Source organism: Onychostruthus taczanowskii, unplaced genomic scaffold, assembly GCF_017590055.1.
Source record: "Onychostruthus taczanowskii isolate IOZ18803 unplaced genomic scaffold, ASM1759005v1 scaffold9, whole genome shotgun sequence".
Lineage (NCBI taxonomy): Eukaryota > Metazoa > Chordata > Aves > Passeriformes > Passeridae > Onychostruthus > Onychostruthus taczanowskii.
Genome location: NW_024506993.1, coordinates 14,697,834 through 14,718,383, shown reverse-complemented (window position 1 = coordinate 14,718,383; position 20,550 = coordinate 14,697,834).

The window sequence follows — 20,550 nt, the reverse complement described above, 5'->3', positions numbered from 1 at the left end:
ATGTTCAGACTGGTGACCACTAAGGGACCTCCAGAAATGCTACTGCTTCCCTTACATTGCTATGTATATCCACTACCCAAATTTTTCACATATTGGTCACATCAACAACATTCAGGGCAGTAATGAGACAATAAAACCTGTGGTTCACTACTAGCATGGCTCTTGGTGAAGGATTTTCCCTCACTAACCAAAGTGCAGCCCATCACCAAAGCAAGAGCAGAGTTTTTCTTTATCAATTTTTTTCATTACAAATTATGGCAAAAACAAAGAGAGGGTACTAAGAAACCAAGACATGTAAACTACAAAAATTCTCTGAAGGAACCACAAATCATACTCCATGAAAATCTGGTAGGAAAACTAGAGCTGCACCATACTTCTACCATGCCAGCTGCGTGGAGAGCCTCATGTGTGTGGTTTGCAAAAGTCTTCCCTCAAAACAGAAGGTTTCAGTTTTTAACAAAGAATTAATCTCAGTTCAAGTAGGTAGAAACAGGCAGAGTTTTATTTCAAGCATGTCCCAGTTGCTCAGTGCAGTACAACCAGAACTAGGAAGAGGGAGGGGGGAGGAAAAGGCTTTGTGGTTAATTATGAGTGTGCTAACACGGTGAGAAATAAGGCAGTGAGGATGGCAGAGATAATTACTCTATGAGCTGCATTTCCCTTTTGGACAGGAGATAATGAGACATCCTTTTCTATGCAGAGGAGTCTCCTAGCAGAGGAAACCAAAGGGCAAGCAAGGTGCAGCTGCAAAAACCCACTGTCTCCTCACCAGTGCTGGCAAACAGGGCCAAGCATTCCTAGCAAAGGGGCAACAGTAAAAAATTAACCAACTCTGGGCAACCAAAGTAGTTTTCCCTTCTCCTTGGGCACGCCTCATGATCACCAACATGTGCAACTGCCCCAGGTTCCCACAGATGTCATAGATGCATCCTGCTTGGCAGGGACCTTGGCTCAGGGAGAGGTACAGAAGGGACAGGTGCACTCTACTCACTTCTTGAAGCCTGGGCAGGCAGAAATGAGCTACTTGGGCTGGGAAGCCCCAGAAGATTACAGGGAAATGCATGGAATATCACAAAGCTGTTTGAAAAGAGCCACAGCACAGCAGCCAGGCACAGATTATCCTCAATCCCTTGGTCTCAGTGAGCCAGGGACCATTCCATACCTGTCCCCTCCAAGAGAAGACTGATTTTCAGTACTCAAGCCCCCAGGAGCACTTCCAAGTGCTGCAGCCTTGTAAGGTCTCCAAAGCATTCAGCTGCCCAGGGAAAAGGCCCATTGTGAGAACATTAAAACAAGCCTCTAAATCTATGTGAGCAAAATCATCATCAGGTACTCCAGGCAGTGGGGACGGAGAAACCTCCTTTTGCTCAGAGATGGAGACAGAAAGCTTTGCTGGTGTGTTGCCTTGCAAGTCCAAGTTAGTCCTGGAGCTGACAGGGCAGTGGGATCGAGTTTCCTCTTGTTTATTTACATCTTGAGTCCACCTCGGCACCTCCTTCCCAGAAGCTCCTTTGCTGATCCCGAAAAGTTTCAGTTAATGATGTTATTTTTAGCACCCACAGCTGGGAGAAGCTAAACCTTTTAACAAAGCCTCCTCAACACTGTAACGAGCACATTATTGCTGAGGAGGAGGAAAGAAAAAAACTTGCTCAAGCTGGGGGTTAGCCTGTATCTAGGTCAGCATCAATCTCTCTCTGTCACCTATAGTCTTGTTTTATGGGAAGCATGTGGATAATAAATGGTGATTACGGAAAGTGAAGGGGAAGAGGCAATCCTGAGAAATTTATAGATAGGAGAGAATTCACATTAACAGCAGATAATACAGAGCTGCAAAACTGTTATAAAAAAAGCATTAGAAAAAGCTCTATAATTGGGGTTATTAGACACAACTACACCAGGGTGGGATTTTTTTCCATTCTGGGTACATGTCACAGTGATGTATGTCACTTTTGATCGTGATAATAACAGTAAAATCTCCGTGTTAAAGCCAAGTACATTAACTTCTATATTGGTGTAATTTACTGCGTTATGAGTTCCCATCATTCAGGAGCCAGACAAAATGCTCTCCTTATGATGTCGATAACCGTGCACACATTTTACAGGAAGAAGTGTTTCTTTAAATATCTATCATATGTTAACGAATTCTTTTAACTTTCCATTACTCTTGTCAGAAAAGACAGGGAGCAAGAGAAAGGGGTAAGTTATTCGTACTGCTAACATACATCATGGGCTGGATTTGCCATTGCCCTGTGTCTGTCTCATGTACAGCTGCTTTTTCAGCCAAACATATGAGAGATTACTTTGCTATATGGGAAGGGGCAGAATGGACTGGACAGTAGCCATGGTTTTTCAAAAATACATATGCATCAATATGATATTGAAGGAAACATTAGGCATTACTCACTTGCCAACAAAAATAGTAAAGAAAAAGAATTCTCCTGATTTACAAGTGTGGTTCAATAACAGGAAGGTGGAGAACCTGTCTCTAAAAATTGAAGGGATGCTGTACCTGGGTAGGTGCTTAGAGTTATAAGTAGAACAAGCCAAACCTCAATCCTTTTCTGTCTGTTCTCCATTGCATGGGCCAAATGACTGCTAAAGGACCCAGAAACCTGGTCATTTGCAGGCTGCAACTAGAAATTGCAGAGGCATCAGCAACACAAGTGCTAGGTGAGGCTTGGGCTCCCTGAGGAAGCAGGGAGGAAGCTGCTGATGGCTGAGCCTTTGGCTCCAGTCACTGCAGAGCTGCACTCTACTCTCAGGCTTCCTCCTCAGGCACCTCTGCATCCTGGGGCAAGTCACTCCTTTGACTACTCTTTCCAAAAAGTGAATGCCTCCAGCTAAAGGCTGTGATTGTACAGGGACAAACACAAGGAAGTCTCAAGGGACTGCAGCAAGAATCCTTCCTGCCTCAAGGTAAACTCATTCTGTGACAGTGTGGACCTGTAAAGCAAACCAAACTACCCATGCCTAGGAAGAAAGCATCCTTCAAGAATCTACTTCAAAACTGCTTGCAAGAGGACTTTATGCCAGTGTGATATCAAAAATGGGGTGGGCATTCAGAGGCAGAGCTCAAGCAAGTTTTAATGCTTTCAAAAAATCATATAAGAAAATGTTCCTTCTTCCTGCAGTACAGACCATACAATACAAAGCAATCACTCCCAGTTACTCTTAGCCAAGAGCCCCTGTCCATAACAGCAGTAAGACCTCTCAGCCCCCTCCAGCTGCTCTGTTCCTGAGGGCCAAGGGGTCTGTAGGGCTCTGAATGTGAAGGTAGTTCTGTTCACATTCAGTTTGGCTCATTAAATCAATCAATTCACTTTCAGGATCAGGCACTGAGAAATGCAATCAGCTCCCCCAAGCTGCACTTTCAAATTGCAAATTACAGAATAGCTTCAATGTTAAGAAATAATTAAATTACTCCAGCTTTTTTCCAAAACAAAAACCATCCCACCCAAATGGAATTCAATACTTCATTCAAGCCCAAACATTTTGCTTCCACATGTGCAGCTTAATTGCATGTGGAGATTAATTGAGGATTCAACTGTTTATGCCCTCCTATGTGCTGGTCTGGGGTTTTAGGGGTTTTAGCTCTTAACAGTAATTGCTTGACCAACAGGACCCTTACCTACACACATATAAAAGGCTTTAGCTGGTGCCTTGGAAGTGAGGCAAGGCAACCTGGAGAATTCTATCCTTCCTTCACCTCTGAGCTAGATGACCTCACACCTACTGAAGACCCTGCCTTTCTTTTGTTGTTCCTCACTGTGTGAGCCACACTCTGCTCTTCCCACTCCGTAAAGCCTGGACAGTTCCCTCTCTAGGTGGTCGGGAGGTCTCGGTCTCTCTGCTGGCTTTCCTGGTGTCATCCACGCTGGCACCCAACCTATCCACAGATAACCTGCCACCTCCCAGCCCTCTACTGTTGCTTTCACAATGGCTTGTCTGCTGAGAAAATATTTGCTTTGCATTTGAGAAAAGGTCATTGACTAGTGGTTTAAACCACTCTCCCCTGGGACAACAGGAATGGGAGTCAGACTCTAAAAGAGAAAATCAGCCCGGAGTCTTTTTCCTCCTCCCTTGCTTCCTCCCACATCCCATTCAGATGGTATGAAAAGGCTGTCAGTGTCTCCAAGCTCAAAGAAAGGAGGACATATTTCATGTCCCTCATGAAATCCACCTCCATTGGTCCCTTGTTCAGCAGGAAGCTGGGCTTGCCCTAATTAAAACCAAGGTGGGTAACAAAAGAGAAACATTCATTTCCTGTACCACCACTGGGCCGGCAGGAGAAGTTCCCTGTCCTCAGCATTCTTTCTGAGGACAGTCCTCCATGTAGACACATCAGCTGGAGCAGGAACCAGTTCCATTTGGCTCTCCTTGCCTTTGAAATACATTTTGTCAGGTGTGCTCTTTGTCCCCAGCTGTAGAAGCAGAGACACAAGAGCACATCAGCTGCACCACAGTGCTGCAGCACAGCAGGACACATGGGACATGAAACAAATTTACCACACAACACCTGGTCAAAGGAAGCAATGCACTTTCCCGTGCACAACACAGTGGTTTGTATCAATGTCAAGTTCACTTTTTACCAGGAACTTGGAGGTTCCTATATGGTTTATGTACACAAAGAACAGAAGGGCATAAACACTCTATAATTTCAATGAAAAAAAAATTTCCCACTCAAATGAAAGGAACAATAAAGTTAACAAACTATATAGTTACAATCCCAGAGTACACATCTCTCTGTTCAAAATACCCCAGTACAGCGACCAGCCACACAGAAAACCTGCGTCCTGCAAATTAAACCACCTGAGTAACACCAAGCCTAATTCAAAGGCCATTAAACAGAATGTAAACCTGGATGTTGATTTCAGTAGCTTTGGACCACTCCAGCTCATGAAAAGTTTTACTTTTTTTTACATTCTTTTCCTTGCATCTGTCCATTCAGAGCAGCAACAGCTGTTTAACATGGGCAGTGGCTGGAAAGAGCAAACATATCAGGGAGGAAGGTGACTGTAAGAATATATGCTTGGGGAAAGGATTAGGAGCAGAGAAGTGGAATTTTAACAAGGATGAAGATTGCTGGTATATAGATCCCTCCTGCCTTTAAATAACTTAGCTCCCATGCTGTAGGAGCACAGATTCAGCCTGTGGAGTTCTTCCAGCCTCAGATCCAAAAGATGAGGTTTCACAAGATGGTTGGTTCAAATGAAGACCTCATTTCACTTCACTCTGCATCCTGTCCCCTGCTTCCCAAAGCAGAGCCTCCCTCTTCCCCTGGGCCAATTGCAACATTGGTGTTATCCTCTAGGGACCAGCTCCATCTCAAAGAGACAGCAGCAAATAAGCTGTCAGGGAAAGAAGTTGCAGTTTTTGGTTGTGTGAGCAAATAAAATTTCACAGACAGGTAGGTGAGTAAACAAGTTGTTTGCTTTTTGCAAGGTAAAGCAGAGTTCTGCAGAAAGTACCAAATTTCTTTCATTCACCTCTGGAATCATCCTGCCTGCCTGCTGCTCACAAAGGGTTTTGCATGGGCATGCACTTAAGGAAGGGATACTATAGATAACAATCTGCACTTCAAATACAAACAGAAAGAAATTGTAGCTGTCTTAGGGCTTCCAATCACTTTGACACATTCATGATTACCCAACATGATGTTTCAGGCAGATCATATTCTCTGCCCAATGCTCACCAGTTTCTCTCTCCTTCCAAGAGGCTCCCAGTCACCAATTCCTTTCTGTAGAGCATTTACCAGCACCTCGGGGGGAGCCACACCATTGCCTGGCAAGGCTCCCACTATGTTTTGTTTGCAGCCAGCTCAGTAGTACAGGAGAAGGATGAAAAGGTGGGGTCACTTTATGCCTCAGCCTGCAAAACAAAATGGTCAGGGAGTGCAGAGAAAGGGCAGACAAGGAAGGTACCATAATTAAAATTCTGAGAAAACAGAGTAGCCACTACAATAATTTATTGCAAGGTAGAGCCCTCTTAGACAGTTTTCTCTGGGCAATAAGAGCACATGGATACAGGAAGGGAAGTACTTGGCTCTTGCTTTGCTTCAGTTCCCTAATCCAGCACAAATGCATTTGGGGATTTATGGGTTTTTGGAAGCTTCCAGCAAAGCTCAGGGCCCGTTCCTTGGGTTATTGTTTTCCCATCTGCTTCTCTTCATTTTATTCCATCACAGAGGCCCCATCGTGGGACACAGGAATGTGACCGGAACAATAGGCAGAGCTTGCAGCCTCCAGGACTGCAGGGAGGGCAGAGCCACCATTGCAGGATGGGAGCCAGCAGCTTCTATATTTAGCCCTTTCTTGCTCATTCCAGATCACATTCTAACCATGGACTCAAGAAGTCAGGAGGCTTTCACCAGACCACTGTCCCCGAGCACTGCACATCCAGCAGGGCCCCCTGAACATAAACCATTCATTTCCCTTCTAATAAATGCCAACAGGAAGACTTCCTGCTCCCCCCATCTTTTCCAGATCCCTAGTTTGACAGAATTATTTTCTTCATATAAGCAAGCTAAACAAAACCATCTTCTTCTCTGCAAGGCTGGCGGCCTTGGAGCAGCCCCAGGACTCCAGACCTCGGACAGCACGGCACTGCCTGTCAGAGCAGGGCCCTCGGAAGAGGCAGAAATAGGTGAGCTCTTTCTCTGCCATGTCTGAGCCTGTATTAAACTCACCAATCCACAGAGACTTGCTCAAGCCAACACCCCAACACCCGATGGCAGGGCAGGTGGGGGACAACCAGGTCTGAGCACCCATCTGGCCTCAATCACCCCCACAGCACATGTATACACCTTCCAGACTCAGATGAGAGGGGCCTGCTGAGCAAAAGCTCAGGTGTTATTGCAAAGTCAGACCTTTCATGTCCAAAGGCACCTCTCTATCCCTTTGAAGGCCCTGCAGGGAGCCCAGCTGACTGTGACACTGACCACAATGCCATTTAACACATACCTGAATTATATCATCAGGTGAGGGTATCCCACAGAGCAAGACGAAAACCTGTCGTGTTTCCAGAAACACTTACCTAAAAACTGTGTCACTTGAGAACAGCTTGGCTATAGACAAGTTCTCTTTCTGCCACTTTCACAAGGGTTATAGGTTAGGACAACTCTACACTTTGTTTCTCCAGTCCTACCAAATTTCTCTCAACGGCTGCTGGTGCCCCAGTGAGAGGCTTGAGCAGACAGGTGGCCTCCTGGGAACCTTGTTGCCATCCATATTATTCCTGTTTACTGCTGTGTTTTCACACCCTGCCTTTTCTCTTGTTGGCATTCCTACCACTACCAGTTCCCCATTCCTTCTAAAAGCATTGCAAGAGGTTGTATGAAGAGAAGGCTGAAGCTGGATGGGATGAAAGAACAGAGTTGGTTTTCACTTTAATGTCTCTTCCCGGAAAATTAGTGGTACCTAGCAGTGCCCAAGCACAAATGGAGAAATTACATCTTCTGGTCATATCTCAAACCACACCACTAATTTACTTTGTGGCCTCAAACTCATGGGAGGTTAAATTTCCTTCCCTGAAGTATTTGTTTTTGAGGACTGCTCTAAAGTAGGGTGCCCAACGAGTGTTTGGAGAGACCTGGACAAAACCAGCATAGTTATGAGGCTGAGCAGTCTATCTTTCTGCAGCTTAGGATCCACTGAACACCTTCGCACTGAACACTGGCAGGTCAGCTGCCTTCATCTGCCACACAAATCCCTTCTCCTTTACTTCTTTTGTGTTCTGGAGCCTGGCTTCCCTCTGCTCATGCAAGGAGGCAGTGCCCAGTCAGCCCTCTGAACAGCTACCACATGCCAGCAAGCTGTAAATGAGCCCTGTGTGCCCAGCCAGTCTGAAGAGAAAGAACACTTTCCATCTGGCATTCCTGCAGGTCTTGGGATGGCAGTTATTTGTCCAGGGTAGACAAGAGAAAGGAACTGGAGTTTCCAGTGGAAGAAACTGACAAAGAGAAGCACTAGCAGCACTTGAGGCTTTGCTTGGCCCACAAAAGCCCTGAATAAAAAACCCCCATGCTGCTCCATTTTACAGCCAAAACTTTCCCTTACATCTTCCCCTTCCCTCCCAGATTTGCCTCCCTGGAATGCATGAAATGAAGCTCAGACCTTTTGGAAGCTTTGGCTTTTAACCACAAATGCTGTGACTTTTTACCACCTCAAAACCAGAGCTGTGCTTAGGCAGAAAACCTTAAGAGCAAGAGAGGCTGCCATGGAGAGAACAGATCCAGCTGAGGAGACAAGGAGAGATCTGAGGCACACACAGGTAACAGAGTTTCCAGGAGGTCACACAGCAGTTCAGGGTAGGACTGGACAATGACCTGAAACTTTGATAAATGCTACACCACAAAGATGCTTTTCTAGAATATCAAACATTGAACTTACACCACCTTTCTCAGAGCAGGGGCCATGCACAACCCAGCCACTGGACCCAGACTATTTTTACATGCTCCCTTCCCTTTGTGACTGAAACACCCTGAAGTGTTGCCCTGCATTAATAACAGGTCTTTACCAGTCTCATACCAACTTTAAATTCTCAGAGTTCTTCTTCTCTCCTCATCCTGTCTTCTTCCCATCCATTTAGAAGAAATAGGAATAACAAAATTGTTCTCCTGGAAGTCAGATTAGTGTATCTCCCTGCAGACACAAGCATATACCTCCTTTCAGGGAGCCACAGAACAATCATGATCCTTTCTGGATGCCAAGGAGAGAGTCTGGGTCCTCAGCCCTGCTGCTCTACCAGCCTCAGACACCCCAAGGAAATCACTCCTTTCCCAAAAGCACAGCTGGGTAGCAAGGCCCAGTGGCACAGCTACTTCACAGCTAGGTGGGAGGCACAAGAGAATAAAGACAAGCATGCAGCAGGGCAGGAGGTGGCTTAGCAGAGCATCACAGAGCACAGAGAATAACAAGCAGATGTATAATTTCAGAAGCTTTAACCAAGTAAAGATTATAACTTTACAGATAAGTGCCATCAATGCATATGCACAAAGATTTGTGGTCAACAGTGCAATTCCATCCCCAGCTGAATGATCCACTGGGTACACATGTTCAAACGTGCACAACACTCACTGCTCAACTAAAACTCTGTTCCCATAAAGCCACACAGACTCCCTTGGGCAGAGGCCAAGCAGTTAAATAAAAAAGTCTATCCAGAGTGAGAACTCTTCAGAGACATTCCAGCATCTGGAAAGAGGAGGGGGTCTTACTCTGAGAACTCTTGGAGAGCCCGACCTTCTGTGATTAAGTACGTGCCTCATCCAGTGTTAATTCCTGGGGAACAGCCTCACATCATTCCCACCGCCTTGTGCAGCAGGACCTGCAGTGAGCAAATGGGCCTGATTCTGCTCCTCTCTCCAGACAAAAGAGTGTAGCCAGAGCTCAAGATGGGATGGCAGCTGGCCATTCAGTATTTGCTTTTTAGTGAGGCCAGACTCACAGCATTGCTGGTGACAAACAAAAGCCATTGCTGTTAGTGTGGTCTTCTTTGTTTCCTTTTATTATATCCCCACCCATGGCATGTAAATAAAGCTGCAGTCAACTTCCTCCAAACACTGGGGTGCTGAAGATTGTACACAGCATCAGGAGGGAGCACTGCCACAGCCAAGGCTGAGGGCACTACCTCTTTCCACCATTCCCTGAAGACACCAGGCACTCCCAACAGCAAAAAAATACACTTAGAGCAAAAAAGGATCACAGGATCCTGCTCTCAACAGGTCTTTGGTATGTGAGCTGGTCTAGGACAGCAGTGGTCAGAAATTAAGCTGGATGTAGGACTTGTCTCCCTTCAGAGACCTGCCCCAGGAGGCTGTGTTTTGGTAAAGCATAGCATTGGAGATGGCTGTATGAAGGCTCTGTATTTCATAGTCACATGAGGTCTTTCTGCTGGTGGGCTTCCAAGAACTCAGCTAGGTAGAGGGACCACCCATATACATGCATTTGCAAGAGAGTGACCTTGGAGAGATACAACCCAGGAGAAATTAACATATTCATTGGGAGCTCTCATCCCATTCCCTTCTTGCCGAGGGACACTGGCAACATGGAGGAGTACCCAGCCAACATCAGAGCTCTGAGTCCTATTGTTTCACTCAAGGCTGGCCTGAGCAAGTTTTGATACCCTCATCCCTCTTTGCCATGGCAATCCAGAAAGAAAACCACCTTTCTAAAGGTGAGAGAAGAGGCCAAACCCCACGGCTTTAAAGCTCAGTACATGTCATCAGTCAGTATCCCTCAAGAGGGACCCCAGAGGCAGCTCAGCCTAAGGAGGCATCATCCCAGTAGAAAGTTCCAGGGAAACAGGATGAGAAAAGACAACAGGGCACAGCTCTCATCCCTGTAGGACAGCATACAGCTAGACACAGGCAGCCAATGCACCAAGTGTTATTCAGCACGAACAAAAAAAGCTCTTTCCAGCCTCTGCCTCACAGCTGCTCATCTGTATTCCAACCCTTGGACCCCGACAACACTTCTGGCTGAAGGAAATGGAGAACATAATTTCATCTGCTCCCTCCTATCACTCTCCTGCTCCAACATCATTAGCCCACCCATGACTGCTCACTAGAAAGCTGTTTGTCTCCTTCACAGGGTCACATCCCTACAAAAGATTAACCTCTCATCTGGACAGCAAGTTTCCTGGATGTTATCTGACCAGGACGGGGAAAGAGGAAAGAAAGGTCTTCCTCCAGAACATAGAGATGGAATTGGTTGAAACAGCTCCAATCAATTGGGCCGCAGTATCTGAGATGGTATTTTGATTCCAGCCCTAGAGCAAGAGACAGCACAAGGCCAGGCGAGGGCAGATTACATGATCCCTCAAAGCCGCCTTTCAGTGCAGCACAACATGTCCTCTGTGCTGTTAGAGGGCTTTTTTGGACCGAATGAAATAACACTCTGCGGCTCTTGATTCCTACCTCAGGGCAGCAACAGCATCTCTCCTGCCCATCTTTCTCCAGGGAGGAGATTAAATAGCAGAGATGAATCAAAATGCAGTCAATCAGGCCAGGCAATCTGCCAAAGCAGGAAAAAGGAAGGGAGGGAGCAGAAAAGGTACCTCCATAGTGAAGTGACCTGTTTTAATGCTGCTGTTGAACACCAAGCTGCTGGATGTCTCCAAGGCTCCAAGAGACAGGAAGAGAACACAGAATGAGAACTTTTCTCCTATCTTGGAGGATGGGGACGAGCACACAACACTTCTCAAGCATCAGCTACACTCGAGAAAAGGGGCATACTCAGCTGGAGGAGCTGAAGACAGTGCAAGGCTAGTCCAGCCTCGGTCTGGCAACTCAGACTGGCAATGAACTACAGGGGAGAATGAGGTTCAAATGTGCACTACTTCAGGAACTAAGGAAAATACACCTCTCAGCCCAAGGAAATGCACAGCTCTAAGGCCATCCAGTAAGTCCCAGCCCACAAGACCCTCTCTGAGTAGAGGTACAAAGGTCAGGCCTCCAGACCTTCCTGGACCTAGATGGGTATCTGCACACAGGGCATTTCCACTTTCCAGAAGCAGTAACATAGCTGGAGCCACTCCTTTGGCACAAAAGCACAAGCTGCTGGGATTGGAAGCAAGGGAAGTTGCTTCAGTGGCTCTCTGTATTTTAGCCACATTAGGCCAAAGGCAGCTGAATCTGGGAGCAATTCACATTGTGCTACCACGTCAGAGTCCTGCTCTGAACCAGAGCTCTGCTGTGCCACAGTGCTTTGCACAGACACACAAAGAAGGCTTTCCTCCTCCAACAGCATCTGCCTGCACTGGCCATCTGGATAACCTGCAAGCCACAGCAACCACTTGGCAGGAGGACACTGCCAGCACTGCACGAGCAGGCTGAGTTCAGAAAACCCTGCAAAGTCTTGTCAAGAGGGCCTGAAACCCTGACCACCACCTCAGAAACCCTGTGCCATCAGGGTGTAAGGCCAGGGAGCACAAGTCAGAGTTCTCAGAAACAGATTGTTCACATATCACCCACATCTTCAAGTCAGGCAGCAGCAGGTAAACCACAGCAGGAGGGGAGATGGGAAAGCAAAGCAGAGAAGCACCAGAAACTCTGACGGAAGGATAGAAAAACCACACCAAGAATGGAGAAACAAGCTGTGGTCTCTGAAAGACGTACTTGCACTCACACACAGGCAGTTTCTTGGACTGTTTATCAAATTCAGGAAGGAAGAGGGATCAGTCTGCCAGAAAGATCAGAGATGCTGGGGCTGTCATATGATGCTCCCTCTATGAAACAAAACCCACAGAGTGTGCATACACAGACAGAGAGGAAGCTACAAGGAAAGCCTTGAAAACAGCAGAGGAAACCCTAACCCCGCCCCAGAAGTCCTACCTTTGACTAACCCCCCTCCCAAAAGCTAAAGAAAAGCACAGCCAAACCTGCATTATTTTTTGTACTCCCCTATCCCCTCCTGCCCTTTCAACACAGCAATTGGACAAATAATTTCTTAGCCTGGCTATGTCAAGGACAGGAGGCTCTGCCCAGCCCCAAGTATCTGCTAAGGTTGCTCAGCTGCATTTGGAAGAAACACTTGCTATGCAAGAGCACAGACATGCCAAATAATCCTTTTTTGTTCCCAGGAGCTTTTAGTCCAGCTTGTATAAAAATCAGCAGAGTCAATAAAGCTACTGGCTGTGGACCCAGCTAGAAATGAAAGATTTGCTCAGCAAAAATGACTGTAGCCTGGCTGAGGCAAGAAAATGTGCCTTCTAACCTGTCAGTAAAGTCCTGTGCAAACTCCTCATACCATTGTACTCCATTTACAACCACTGCAGAGCACAGGAAGAAAACCCTCAGTGGGTGAGGAGGACATTGGGGCATGGCTGAGATTCCCATGCTTGCAAATGCAAGGACACCGAGGCAGGGGGCCAGAGTGGGAAACACATCACAGGAGCCTCACAGCTTCAGATGCTCTCCTGCTCTGGTTTTCAACCACTCACACATGAAGCCCAGATGGTTTTCAGAGTGAGGGAGAAGGGTGTGCTGCTTACACAAGCAATGTCATATTTCAGTAAATATCATATGCCATCCAGACATTCTGGACCAGATCCAATTTCCGTTAGGCTTTGCTCAACTGGGGACCTGGCTCCTCCAGCAGACAGCAAACTCCATTCGTGCTAGTGCATGTCTAAGGCAGATCTGTCTTAGGCAGACACACGTTTTTACCAGATGATCCTTGTTACACCTGGCATGAAGAGAGGATTTCCAATGTTCAGTCAATCAACCTCTGCTTCCAGCCTCAGCTCAGACAGAAGTGAGTTAACTCTTCCTCACCAGCTCAGTGTAGGAATGTGCAGGCCTCAGCAACCTGCAGCTCCCACTTGCCTCTCTGGCATCCTGAGTCTTCTCAGATTCCTTTGGGTGCTTCACCTCAATGTCTGGTGGGTACCTGCAGTGCTAGGAAATACCTACTCTATTTGTTTGATAACTATCACAAAAGACAATACAGTTGGCAGTGCCTGGATATAAGGTGTGAAAGTCTCTTTGTAATGTCAGACAGAAAAGAATATCTTGAGTTCTTTCCTTAGGTGCTTTTCAAATTATAATTATTCAACTTGTCTTTAAACTACTGAGGAAGAGCAGAAGTAGGAAGTATTTCAGCAACTCCCTATTTAACATGTTAGGTTTAAGGAAATGAGGACATTCTCCAGTGTATGCATAGTCCCAGGCACAGACTTTTCCTTGATACAAAACTGCAAACACAATTTTAAAAGATAGTCTCCCTAGTCCTGATTACTGCTTTGCTGCACTAGGATGATGCAGATCTCTGGATAAACTCTGTCTAGCAGCCTATCTGGCTTCAGGATCCTCAACTAGCCAAGGGAATGAGGTCTCATCCAAGGCATTCTTGCAAGCACTCACCTTTTCAGGGCACAGTACGCCAAAGACATGCATCCCTCAACCTCTCGATGAGCAAATATGACCATGAAAGAACAACAACAGTGAGAATCAACACAAGGCAGGAATCATTCCCCAAAAGAACCAACATATATTTTCTCTGACCATAACTTCATTGCCTACTCCTCCTTCAGAAAGCACAGCACATTTTCCAGGCAGCTTTAAAAATCAACTTCCCTTTGAAAATCAAGCGGAATTCTTGAACTGCAGAACAAGCTTGGCAGAGGGACTGTAGATGTCTGGCTCACTGGCAACAATGACAAAAGCAGGGCTCTCCTCCTACAGCCCATATGCACGAGACACACTGGAATGGACAACACCTTTCTAGAAGCCAAACCAGAGATCCAACAGCTTTTTTGGCATTTCTTTTGGACAGTGAAGCCAAAAAACGCATATACTCCTAAGCCAGGATGGCATGGATTTAATGGGAAAAACAGCAAGCAGATTTTGTTCTACTCAAGCTCTGAGTTCAGTTGGGGTTTGCCAGCTTTAACACACTGGTCACCCCACTTGAGCTGCAGTGGCTGCACAGCCATGTCGTCCCCGCACACCCAGGGCCAAAGCAGGAGATGAGCACTGATAAAGCCACAGTAAATGGCACTGCTGAAGCTGTTCTTGCCCTCTTAAGGGGCAAGAGCCACTCTAGCTCATTTCTTTGCTCTTTTGTTGTTTCCTAGCCCATGGCTGAGAGCCTTTCCTCTCCCCAGACCTCCCAGACTCTTGAGTACTGCATAACCTCTGCCTTCTCCCTGGTGTTGCATCCAAGCTCCCAAACAAAAGGAGATGTGTCACTCAAACTTTTCTCTTTCTGAGCAAAGGATTTTATTTAAAATGCCTTAACCAGATATCTAACATATAAAGCAATTCTCAAAGATCACAGCTCCAGACACATTAGGCTCAGCCCAGGAGCACAGGCTTCTGTGAACCCTGGTTTCAGCTGTTACACTGCTGATAATAGAAGACCATCCTTACAACAAAGAGGAACAAACCAAAAACAACCTTTTAAATCAGCCCAGCTGGTGACATATTCCTCAAAAACTCTGGCAAGTTGTAACTGTTTTAAAGCACATGCCCAGCATGGTGCAGGGCATCTTTCCAGTTATTTCTATGGCTTCCTTAGCACTGTGGAAGAGGGTGCTGGCCTTGTTCAGACACTTTGCTACATCCTTTTGCAAACTCTGAGTGTGTGTGTCTGTCATGACTACTCCTTCTGTGGGACTCATGCTGTAAATCTTGTATTGCTACAGCAATTTCCCAGTCTAATCACATGCCTTGTTGCATTACCACAGCAGTGATAGCTGGTTGAACCACACACCACATCCTTGCAATTGTTTCTATTACTCACAATTGACTTATTTATTAAATTTCAGCTTGTCCAGCCTTGCCAGGAGATGAGCAAGAACCCTGTCACCCCTCCTTGCTGTTGATCAGAGTGGCAGAAGGCAGGTGAGTAGGCTGCGAGTCTGAGCTGTGAAACAGTCCCAGCAATTTTGCAAGTTCATGCTTTCTCCAGCAGTCAAGCTCCCTAGTATCTATACACCAAGGCTTAAGTCCTGGGAAGCAAAATCTTGAGTTGCAACAGAAATCAGAAGGGAAAGTAGATGCAAATGAACACGGAATTAATTTGGGATATTAGGCTAGGCAAGTATTTCCCCACACTTGCTTGTGGCATGGCACCAGATGCGGTGCACACACCAACCCTTACTTGCAGATGTACCAAAGAGCCATCCATAACAGCAAAGTGAAGTGCCTCTGCATGCCAGGAACTCCTGTTGTGGGGGATTTCCTAGGCTTGGAACAAACAGCCTGATAGCTCCTGGCTGCTTCAGAGGCCCAACCCACCATCGTGTGCCTCACAAACACTCCTCTGACAAAAGACTTTGACTCCTTGCTTTCAAAGGGGAGCAAACAGAAGGCAAGTTCAGACAAGGCTCATGGCTGCTTGCCCAGCCAGGCCTCAGCTAGTCCTTCATAGTAAATATTTGTTCTTAATTACACTGTCATTTGCCCCGGGAGCTTGCCTGCAATCTGTAGGAGGGAGGGGGATTATGTTGTTGATAGGTAAATAACAGCTCTTTCATCCAGAGAACCCAGTGCATTTTCCAGAGATGAAAGCCTCCTTAATGTTTCCCCATAGGTTAGGGTAAGGATTTTAAATCTCTGTCCCACTCAAAGACATGCCAAAAACTCCCACATTCAGTTCAGAGAGAGTGAGCTTGGAGCTCCACTGTGACAGCTCCTTCTCCAGATTTGCTGTGAGCTGGAGTCAAGTGGGAGAAGCTCAGCTCTGGCAGAGTGGGTTAGCCAGGGTCTGGTCAGCCACTGGAATGTGACAGGAGGACAGAGTTTGCTGCTGACCAACAGCACCCAGCACATGCTGTTCTCCATCATGTCTGCTCATCACCCTGAAGCCAGGAGTGAACTCCATCCCTCCTGTCCCTAGATCCTGCTTCTGCCCAGCACACAGCCATGCTTCTTCCTGCCCATTTCTGTCTGGAGAGCTCCCAAGGAAGGGCAGAGGCACTGTCCAAGCACAGAGCAGCCATGTGAAGCAATCCCACAGACAACATGTGGGAAGCAGCCAGTTCTCACTCTCCACAAAAGCCAGCAAGTGTGAGTTTTGATCTTCCGGCACTCAGCTTCCAAAACATCAAAATTACAAATATTTATCAGCAGGACTAAGGGAAATGTAAGCGAGACAGCAGACCTCTGCTCTGTCTGAGGAGGAAGTGAGAAGTGACTTCCTCCCACCCACCATGAGAAAACCTCTCTGACCTCTGGGAGGCAAGGAGTGGAGCAGTCCCCCTCTCCCCAAGCTAATGTCACTGCCAAAGCATCCAGCAGACCAGAGTCAAGCTAACTTCAACCGCACATTATCCATTACTTCCATAAAGAGGAAAACCAAACAAAAACAGCAACAAGAAAACCACCGCAGGCAATCAAAACTGGTGTCTAACCATGCTACAGCTCCTGCATTCCTAATCCCGTCCCAGTTACTGAGCCGAGCACAGAGGATAAATGCTTGCGAATACCAGAAATGAAAGGAGCCTTCTAAGGCTCTGAACTTTTAGGGGAGAGCCCAATATGCAGAAGTCTGACACTATAATATTTAAAAATCTAAGATAAACTGCACTCCTTTCCTCCCACATTCAGCCCATCATTCACAACAGATTTTTTGCAAGTCCCAGCCAGGCAGGAGCAGTTACAGGGCTGATACTGCACTTCTCATGCTCAGGAAAGCAACACAAACCCTTCAGCACCACCTCTGCTTTCTTGCCCTCCTTGTCTTATCATGTACAAGCAGATTTGCCAGGCTCAGATTTGTTCCTCCTTCTAAACATCATCCAGGCCTTTTATTTTTCTTTGCTCTAAACTCTGCTTAAAAGAAAAATATATTGTCATTCTCTACTTCCAGCTGTAAAGCACTGACCTGAAATCTGTTGCCAGCATGCAATAAATATTTGCACAGTTCCATTGTAACTTCATTCGTCTCTCTCTACTGCAAAACTTGAATCATTTAGCAGTTTCCCCCTCTTACCCAAGGGCTTCAAGTTTCTAGACAGAAATTTAATGAAGGCTCTGAAAATCCCCAGTCCAATATCCTCTGTTAACACCCCCGTATTGAGCTGGAGTTTTTCAGCTTGGTCCATGTATGAAATCACCTGTGATGAGAGCAGCAGAAAAGAGAAAGATTTGCTCCATGCATCCTCTCCTCTACAGGAATACCCCCATAGCTGGGGGACAGCCAGTCCCAGGCCTCACACCTGGACTTTGACACAAGCCCCAGCACCATGAGAGTTCAGACAAATGGTTCATTGGATTATGCCCAGTAAAGGACAGCACGGGAGCTATGGGACCATGTAACTGGTGTCAAGTCTTTCCTCTGGTATGTTGCTGTGTCCTACCCACCTGAATCTCTTTATTACATCCTTTAGATGTTGACTTTGCTTCCTGCCACTAAATTCGTCAGACAGGCTTCCTTGCTATTATGGTAGTTACAAGGTACATGGTTAGAGGCACATTTTATAGTGTGCCTAAACAAGGAGTTAAACCCATAAATCTATGTAAGAAGCACATTACATTTAGAACAAGAAGTGAGCAAGAAGGGAAGTCTTGAAAGTCCACTTTCAAACAATCCTTGTTTATCCCTGACTGAGGCCAAACCCTTAACACAAGTCTGCCAACAAGCCCTAAATCACCTGCAAAAGCAAAAGGCACCTTAAAACCAAAAGCACTGGTAGGTCTGTGTTTCTTGCCAAGAATCCCACTCCAAAACTTTCCAAAATTAAATCACCAGTTGCAACCTTGTAAAAGATGAAAAAGTCTTGGATTTGGGGTTAATATGTAATGCTCATTTTGAAAGGGGAGTGGAGGCAGCCAGGGAGCGTAAACGTGTTTACATACAAAGGGTTGAATTCTAAAGAAAAAATTCCAACAAAACAAATTACTTTCAGTTTAGTGTTTTGGGTTTTTTCCCTTTTCTGAAGGACAAACCACCTTTAAATGCTAGCAACAAGGAGGAAGAGTGTTTCTCCTACTTCTGCTCTCTAACATAGATGCAGAGTACTGCTGGCAAAGCAGAGAACAGGGTTGAACAGATTTCTCATCAAAACCTGTAAGGCTGAAAAGAACTATCAGGCAGGAGCAGCTATTTGTGACTTCTGGAGGGAACTCACCTTGAGACCAAAGCAAAAAGCCCAGGTTCTTCATCTTTACAAGTCCCTTGAAATAATAAGATGAAGGATGCACATATATTTAAGTTAATTCATTCAGAGTCTAGGTGCACACCCCCTTACCTTCAGCTATACAGAGCATAAATATTCACCAGGAAATGGAACAGGGCAGGGGAGACCAGAAAAAACACTGCACATCTTGTGAGTCACAGCAAGCCATAACAGAGGATTCATTAACTGGATTCAGGTGATCCTATTAACTTTGCAATTGCTGCACATCAGGCTGCAGAGTAATTAGGGCTGCAATTCAGAAAGATTTACCAGAACATTTTTTATTAAAACACAGTGGTTGTTAATCAGCCTGACTAAAGCCTTCAGAGCTATTAGCCTGCTGCACAGAAGTCGTAATTACTTCATCCACTGGGGAAGGAGGCATCAAAGAAATTGCCTGGGATCCTCTGCAGGTTTAGAGGACCAAAGGAAGACTGAGGAATTTGATGGGACATCTCCCTCTGGCACCACCACAGGTTTTTGATCAAGTTTCTAAGTGGAGCATTTAAGAGGCCATCAGACAATGTAAGAACATCAAGCCTACACAGGAAGGATTTGCCATCGGAAGTATGCCAAGGCAACACCCAGACGTATTAGCTGACTCAGAGTTGCTGTATAAGTCCTAATTGCAGCCTAAAAGTTTAGTGGTCCACCTGAATTACATGATCTCTATCTGCTGAGGATGTTTGGCCATCCTGCAGCATCTCAGAGAAGCAGGGCCCACATTTCCTCTTCCGGAGGCAGAGCATTTTTCAGTGCAGACAGACTGAACCACCCCAGAGAGGAGTAAAGGGCATCTCCTACCAGCAGCATCAGCTCCTGGGTTTCCCAGTGTATAGCTAGCTATAAAATATCAGGATACATTCCAGCTCCAGTCCCTCACCTCGCTTCCACCAGGTTAAGGCAGGTTTGACTCAGGTGACAGACAACTGGCCTCAAATCTGGCCACAGGACTGAGAAAGAGCAAAGCATTTGGGCACCTGCTGCCTTGCCCTGCTCTGCTTCCCAGACACTACACACACAGCCCTGCATGAGGGCAGGGGGGCAGAGGCACCAGCACAGGCCAGAGAAGAAATTATTTCCCTCTCCACTCTTTCAGACCAGACTTGGTGAGTGTAGCACAGGGGCTCTGTGAGTCAGGCTGACCCTTCTCTGCCACCAGCACTGCCCATCCCCTTTCCTAGCTCATTTTGCTCAGAGATTTACTACCAGTACATAGAACATCCTTTTCCAGTTTCACTCCCAGCCCAGCATCTGGCAGGCACACTCCTGCTGGGAGGGTCCCAGCAAACTCCACTGCCCAGCTGATAGACTATGAGACCACACTATGATAGCTCCTCTGCAGGGAACCCTGCCAGACCCTCCAAAACCAACACCCTCACCCATGTGAAGCAATACAGTTTAACAACAGTATAAAGGGAAGCTCAGAAAGGAGAACATGATAAAAAAGCAAGTGGAAATACGTGCACACACACAAGCTGTGAGGACATGGAAATAACATTGGGACAGTTACAAGTAGCCAGCCCTGACCACAGGCTCTGGGAGGGTGGAGATCTTCTTCTTAACCAGGCACCTTCAGAAGAGATACTTTGACTTACATGCTCTGCAGAGCCAAGACTTTGATGGATTCTGCGTTGCCCAAGGTTTCTGAACAAACGCCCCAGTGCCCAGCCTGGGCTTGTGCCACTGGGATAGCCCAGTTGACCTCTGACAGGGTCTCCTGCAAAAATGTCCTGCTCAGACACACACACAGAAAGCATAGAGGAGTTTCTAACATGTGCAGGCTTTATTTCTGCAGGTAACTATTCCATTTTAATAAGTAAGCTAAATTAACATGTTAAATACCTTACTATTCTAAGGGGAGAAGGTAGTGGAGGCTTTGCCAGCTTCCCCTCCTTGAGCACTTCAAACACTTTTGCACATCCGCCCTAC